We start from the raw sequence: 7,462 nt of genomic DNA, 5'->3' as shown, positions 1-7,462 counted from the left end.
CCAAAGGAACATTGTGCATTCATTACAAGCTTAGATGAGAGCAGTGTACCAAGATCATATGAGGAAGCAATGTTACATGAAGATTGGAAAGAATCAGTGGGTGATGAAGCAAATGCTATGATAAAGAATGACACTTGGTTTGAGAGTGAGCTGCCAAGAGGGAAGAAGGCAGTAACAAGCAAGTGGATATTCACTATCAAGTATCTACCTGATGGAACTATTGAGAGGAAGAAGACAAGATTGGTGGCTAGAGGATACACTCAAACATATGGGGAAGACTACATTGATACCTTTGCTCCTGTTGCCAAACTCCATACCATAAGAATTGTTCTATCTCTTGCTGTGAATCTTGAGTGGGAGCTGTGGCAGATGGATGTGAAGAATGCCTTTCTTCAAGGAGAGCTAGAGGATGAAGTGTATATGCATCCTCCACCAGGTCTAGAGCACCTTGTGAAACCTGGAAATGTATTGAGACTCAAGAAGGCTATCTATGAGTTGAAGCAATCTCCTAGAGCATGGTATAACAAACTGAGCACTACCTTAAATGGGCGTGGGTTCAAGAAGTCTGAATTGGATCACACTCTCTTCACTCTCACTACACCCTCAGGTATCATCTGTCTACTTGTATATGTGGATGGTACGATGGCCGAACACTAGTATGGATAGTCACGTTGCTGGAGTAAGAGTATTGATGTGATGCTTCTAGATATCAACCTTGGTGTTGATAGCTTCGAGATTGGCTAAGAGTCATGACGAAGTGTGTGGCTAGTACTATGTGTCGTAGACCATAGTTACTGAGCCTAAGTGTGATTGTTCAAGGAAGGCCGTGTAAGATCTGATCATGGTTGAGTATGGACGACCTGACCTCTGAATGATGGTTCAAGGTGTCGGTCCTAACCTGATTAATGAATGCATCGGTTGGTATGAACAAATCATATATGTTGTATGGGTTAAGTCCCAAGGCCGGCCAGGCCAGATGATGACTCATCAGTTCCAAGTCATGTGAGGATGGTTGGTTGATTGACTTAGGATCTAATGAGCTTTGTCAGTCCAGAAGATGGACTTGGTACTATTGCCTATAAGGTAAAAGGATTTCGGATTGTGCATGAGCCGAGAAAGGCCAGATGCAAACCCTTATCCTTTCAAAGACTTCTCAAAGGTTACTTATGTCTGTGGGGATGGTTGGTTGAATGACTAAGTACCTAGGGGAGCTGTTTGATGCAGGGACAAAGATAAAGACCAATAAGAGACTCAATGAGTTGAATGATTAGTTCGAGTCAATGGAGGACCGATGAGCTAATAAGCTCCATAGATGTGGCAAAGGTATGATCTAGCATTTACTTATGTAGATCTAGATAGAATGGTTTAGGGGAATGGAACCTTAGAATCGTATGGCTTGGTTTGGGTTTAGGATTGACCTTTAAGCTAATTGGTAGTTGAGTAAACTGACCAAGGCTAAGGTGATTCGACCAGACAAGTGTTAGATTGGTTTTAGACCAATGGTTAACTAGAGAATATTCCGCTACGTATATGTTGAAAGGATCTAGGCTATTAATGACTAGGGAAGTCTTTAGCTAAGATTTAAGTTAGCCCTCACCTTTAGGCGATATTCTAAATAAAGGGCAAAAATTAAGAGGTTCGGCCAGGAAGTGGACCGAGCGACGTGAGGCATCGACCGCGGCCTAGGCGGCCGGGATTGGGTCTTACAAGTTGGTAACAGAGCATGCTTGATCCTGTTTAGGACAACGCTCTAAGATGTTGTGTTCCAAATACCGAAATTATTTCCAAAACTATGATGACTATGAAACCTTAGTTGGGGTGAGCCAAGAAAGAGTTGAGGTAAGCTAGGGTATCATGCTTGTGAATGTGGGAATTCTAAGATGAACCGGCTTAGCCATGATACATTTTCCAAGGGCAACAACCTAAAAAGCAGAAAGGTTGGTCGATCTAGTATTTAGAAGTAATAGACGGGTTGGAAGGGATGGAAGCAATGCAAGGCTTGTTTATGGATGACCTGAACAAGGTAAGTAACATGGACCAGAGAGTGGCTTTGGTTGAAATAAACGTTCAGCATTCTACAGAAGTTAAGTGTTATCCCTTGATGGCTATTCAAAATAAGTAAAGCATATGCAATGTTAAATCTGACTCAAAGGAGACACTACATGACCAGTACACGAGTGGACTTGTGATCAGATGGATCAGCTAGGACTCAGTATAAGTCGAGGTAGGTTTCAATAGATCTAGTCGGATGGAATGAAACAATTCCAATCTGAATCCGTCCAAAGAAAGAATGAGGAAACTCAGGGTGTTCATTCCAATCAATGGAAGAACATGATCTTAGCTACCATAGTATGATGGGGATTGAGGTATATTAAAATTGCTCTTGTGAATGGTGTGAGCATTCGCAAAAGTAAGACGCCTTGGAGAATGGTATGGGACGTTTTCCAAGTATGTGGTCAAACCGAGATCTTACTCAACTAGGAACGTAATGGTAGTGGAAGTATTAAGTGATTGAAGACTTCATGAGGGATGTTATTGGACGTTCCTTGTGGTGTGGTCATGAACTGAGATATTTTCCACAAGTGGATTTGTGGTGTGGAAACACACGTACTTTTTGACACAGAGGCTACACATAGTTTTGTGAGTCCAGGACTGGTCGGAAAGAGTCTGTTATGTCTGAGTTCTGGGGATGATCCGAGACTAGTGAGGGCAGCCGGTGGGCAAATTATGCATTCACTAGGGCTCTTGAAAAATATCCCGGTGATGATCCAGGAGAGAAATCTGCCTGTAGATCTGATCGAGAAAAATATCCACGCGCCTATAGAATCACGAGATGATCCTAGGCATGAATCTGTTTGGGAAAGTATCGGGCCACTCTCGATTGCCACAAACTTCGTGTGCAATTGGAGACTGGACCTCACCCGATCCAGTACCAAAGTCTGAGTTTGAGTCCGGCTCTAAAGAAAGTAGGGGTGTCAGCAGTCCAAGTGAATCGAATGCTTAGACAGGGTTGTGAAGTATTTTTGACCACAACTACCACTACGGAGCACGGCAATTATGTTGATCTGTATGGGATCTCGTTGGTATCGAGATCCATTGTGTGAGTCCGGCTTTAAGGAAAGTAGTGGTGTCAGCATTCCGTGTGGATCGGATGCTTAGACGTGATTGTGAAGTATTTTTTTTTACCACAATTACCACTATGGAGTGCGGCAAATTCTGTCGATCTGAAAGATCTGTTTGAGGACCCGTTGGTGTCCGAGTTCCCAGATGTGTTCCGTTCGCTACAGAGTGTCCCCTCTGGTTGGTCGGATCCATTTATGATTGAACTAGAACCAGGGACAGCACCACTGTCCTAGAGTCCATTTCTGTCGGCTCGGGCCGAGATGGCAGAGCCGAAGTTGACCACGTCCGAGAGAGGACCATGGTCACAGTACAACCAAGTCGGAGTTTGACCTAAGGTTGAGAATGATCAAGTCCAGTAAAGGACAAGGATCAGGCCACGACCTATTCGGAGATGGACCTATGGTTGGGGTGAAACGGTCGAGTCCCTGAGTGGACCAGGACCAGAGTACGATCGAGTCCAAGGAAGGACCAGGATCGAATTATGACAAAGTCCAGTGAAGGACATAAGTCAAGTCTGAGGCGTTTTTAGTCTGGAGGGACTAAGATCGCAATGTGGCCAAGCCTGAAAAGGTTGTGGTCGGTTAAGGGGATGATCCAGTACGTTGTGGCTGAGGTCATGAACCTTATTGTCCATGAAGGACAAAAGAACCACAACAGTCTGTTAGGACTCGTTGTAGGACGAGCAGCCTAAAGATTGGAAAAAGTTTGTGAGGACTTGACTGGTACATCGAGTGGTGTGGGGTTTGGCCAAATCTACTAAGGCTCGAGTATGCAGCATGTTCCTAGGGACTGATTATGATCTAGTCTTGGACTATGATCAGAGAAAGAATAAAATCTGAAAAAGATGCTATTCAAAGGAAAGACATAGACTTGTTGGATACTAGGACCGCAACCTGGAGAGTTCGGCCAGTGACACAAGGAATGTCTTTGGATGGATTTTCATGTATCACTTGAATGGGTGCTTGATGGACCCTCGACTGTGGTCGAAGTAGTAAGGGTGCCATCAGCAAAACCAGAAAGGACCACTTGATAGGATCTTTGTGGTTAGATCCTTATCAAGTGGGGGAGACTTGTACAACGATGGTCAAAGGAATTTGATCATCGAAGTGGTCATTTGGTTGTTTTGAATCAAGCTTGTTCTATTCTCTGATCAAGACAAGAATACGTTCGGTTGGAATATTTTGTCTTGGGACAAGGTATAATCATCACCGGATTCGAGGACGAATCCATTACAAGTGGGGGAGACTTGTCACGCCCCCAATCCTGGAAAGGATTGTCGGGACGGCCATGGTTCGAGGAAATGTACCAGCCAGTCTTAGGACATCAAGGCAAGCGTTCCATGGTCAAGAAAGAAGGTTAAGTACATAAGGAAACTTAGACTTAACCTTATAAGAGCAAAGAGACAGCTAAGACGAGTAAGACGGTAGCTGGACGAGATAGAGAAGTAGCTCGACCAGCTTAACGAAGCTAGGTTGAGTTCACTCCAGCTCAGCCACTACTAAGTCAGCTCCACTAGCTGGACTACTAGCTCACTCAGCTGAGGCAGCTGGGGGTCAGCTCATGTCAGCTAGACGGACTGTTCGGGTTTTAGGCCGACGGTCCGGGTCCGGGTCAGTGGCGGGCTGTGAGGTCCGACCATGAGGCCATGGGCTGTTGGGTCCTTGGACAAGGCCGTGGGCTAAGTCAAGAAGTCTTGGGGCGTGGGACCGACATCAAACCCAATCAGAAAGGGCGAAAGGATGCAAGTAGCCGAAAGGGGACAACCCTTGGCCGATGGTGCCCATTCGCTAGCAAGTCGTGCCTGTTCGTGGGGCAAGACTTACTCCCTCGTTTTCTATAAATATGGGGCCTCTCCTCTCGATTTCATTATCCAATTCCAGAGTAAAATACTCATGAAAAAACGTAGAGAGAGAGAGAGAGAGAGTTCTGGCCAAGAGATCGGCCGGAAAAGGGCCGGTCGTGGTGGTTTAGTATCTCCGGCAAGGAGAACGGTTTAGGAGAGAGGAGGCCGTGTGGTTATGAATACCCAAGGCGTAGAGAAAGGTCTGGAGATGGACTCCAACCCCGTGGTTCAGTCAGATAGGGTCAGTGGGGTAACCACCCACTCATCGGCTAAGACCATCGGACAGTCCGAACCGGTCTAGCCATGGGCGTTTGGATTGTGTCCTATTCTTCTTATTCTTTTCATCTATTTCTTCTTCTACTCCTTCTGTACATTGGCGTGGCCTTGTTGATGTGTTGGGATTGGTTATAACCGTGGTTCTGGTTGAGTAATGCGGTCGCGGTCCATAACTGATGAGTTAGGCGCGTCCATGGTCTAAACCGGCATCAGGTGATCCGATTGGATAGGGGCGGTTCTGTTCTGTTCTGAACGGTTGCAACACTTCCCTGAACAGTCACAATGGTTCATGACTTGTGTAGGTTAAGGCGTGGTCCTTTGGCCATAGGCCGGACACACGCACGGACCAGACAGTCCATACGGACGGTTAGGTCGAACGGTTGGAACATCTGAATGGGTGCGAGTTGCCAAGGGTCATGAGTTGCCAAGAGGCACGTGTGTCCAAAGGGTACTAGTTCCCAAAGGGTGTGAGTTCCAAACGGTGCCATTGGTTCAAGGCTTAGACCAAACCAACGGGACAGTCCGCGGCTGAATAGTCGAACGGACGGTTAGTTTAACCGGAGTGTTGTGTTGCAAGTTCTGATCGGTTGCAAGGCAATCCGGTTTGGTCTTGGGCCTTACTCTGTGGTATGGATCCAGGCTTTGGGTCGGATCAGGTAAGAAGGTCCGTGAGCCTTTGGGCCGGACTTATAACTGGTCGATCGCACCTAGATCTTAACCAGACGGTTAGACGAGACTATGGACGATCCGGCTATGGTTGGATGGTTCTGGCCGCAAAGGCTAAGTGGGATATCTTACAATCAACTTTGGGTTGGTGAGTAGGATAGGCACCATATGTCTTATGTAGGGAGTAGACCTACATGATGGCAATGGAAGGCCGGTTATATCAGTACATGCTAAGTGGATGATGGCTTATCAAGTCTAGTGGTCGGATCATGTTTCATGACGATGGTACGATGGCCGTACACTAGTATGGATAGTCACGTTGCTGGAGTAAGAGTATTGATGTGATGCTTCTAGATATCAACCTTGGTGTTGATAGCTTCGAGATTGGCTAAGAGTCATGACGAAGTGTGTGGCTAGTACTATGTGTCGTAGACCATAGTTACTGTGCCTAAGTGTAATTGTTCAAGGAAGGCTGTGTAAGATCTGATCATGGTTGAGTATGGACGACCTGACCTCTGAATCATGGTTCAAGGTGTCGGTCCTAACCTGATTAATGAATGCATCGGTTGGTATGAACAAACCATATATGTTGTCTGGGTTATGTCCCAAGGCCGGTCAGGCCAGATGATGACTCATCAGTTCCAAGTCATGTGAGGATGGTTGGTTGATTGACTTGATCTAATGAGCTTTGTCAGTCCAGAAGGTGGACTTGGTACTATTGCCTATAAGGTAAAAGGATTTCGGATTGTGCATGAGCCGAGAAAGGCCAGATGCAAACCCTTATCCTTTCAAAGACTTCTCAAAGGTTACTTATGTCTGTGGGGATGGTTGGTTGAATGACTAAGTACCTAGGGGAGCTGTTTGATGCAGGGACAAAGATAAAGACCAATAAGAGACTCAATGAGTTGAATGATTAGTTCGAGTCAATGGAGGACCGATGAGCTAATAAGCTCCATAGATGTGGCAAAGGTATGATCAAGCATTTACTTATGTAGTATAGATAGAATGGTTTAGGGGAATGGAACCTCAGAATCGTATGGCTTGGTTTGGGTTTAGGATTGACCTTTAAGCTAATTGGTAGTTGAGTAAACTGACCAAGGCTAAGGTGATTCGACCAGACAAGTGTTAGATTGGTTTTAGACCAATGGTTAACTAGAGAATATTCCGCTGCGTATCTGTTGAAAGGATCTAGGCTATTAATGACTAGGGAAGTCTTTAGCTAAGATTTAAGTTAGCCCTCACCTTTAGGCGATATTATAAATAAAGGGCAAAAATTAAGAGGTTCGGCCAAGAAGTGGACCGAGCGACGTGAGGCATCGACCGCGGCCTAAGCGTCCGGGATTGGGTCTTACACACCATCGTTAGGGTCAGATAATTAATAATAATATCCAAAAACCCTAAATTAGGCGCCACGATTGGGACGACGTTACATCTTTTCAAAAAAGATTGGGGAGCAGTTAAACCGGTCTTAATCTGCACTTAACTCGCGGTTGAAATCGAGCAGATAAAATCGCCGAGGATCTCTCGCCGAATCTCTTCTGCCGAGTTCAATAT

The sequence above is a fragment of the Brassica napus genome, chromosome A4 (assembly GCF_020379485.1).
Source record: "Brassica napus cultivar Da-Ae chromosome A4, Da-Ae, whole genome shotgun sequence".
In the NCBI taxonomy this organism is placed as follows: domain Eukaryota; kingdom Viridiplantae; phylum Streptophyta; class Magnoliopsida; order Brassicales; family Brassicaceae; genus Brassica; species Brassica napus.
This window is presented reverse-complemented; position numbering follows the sequence as displayed.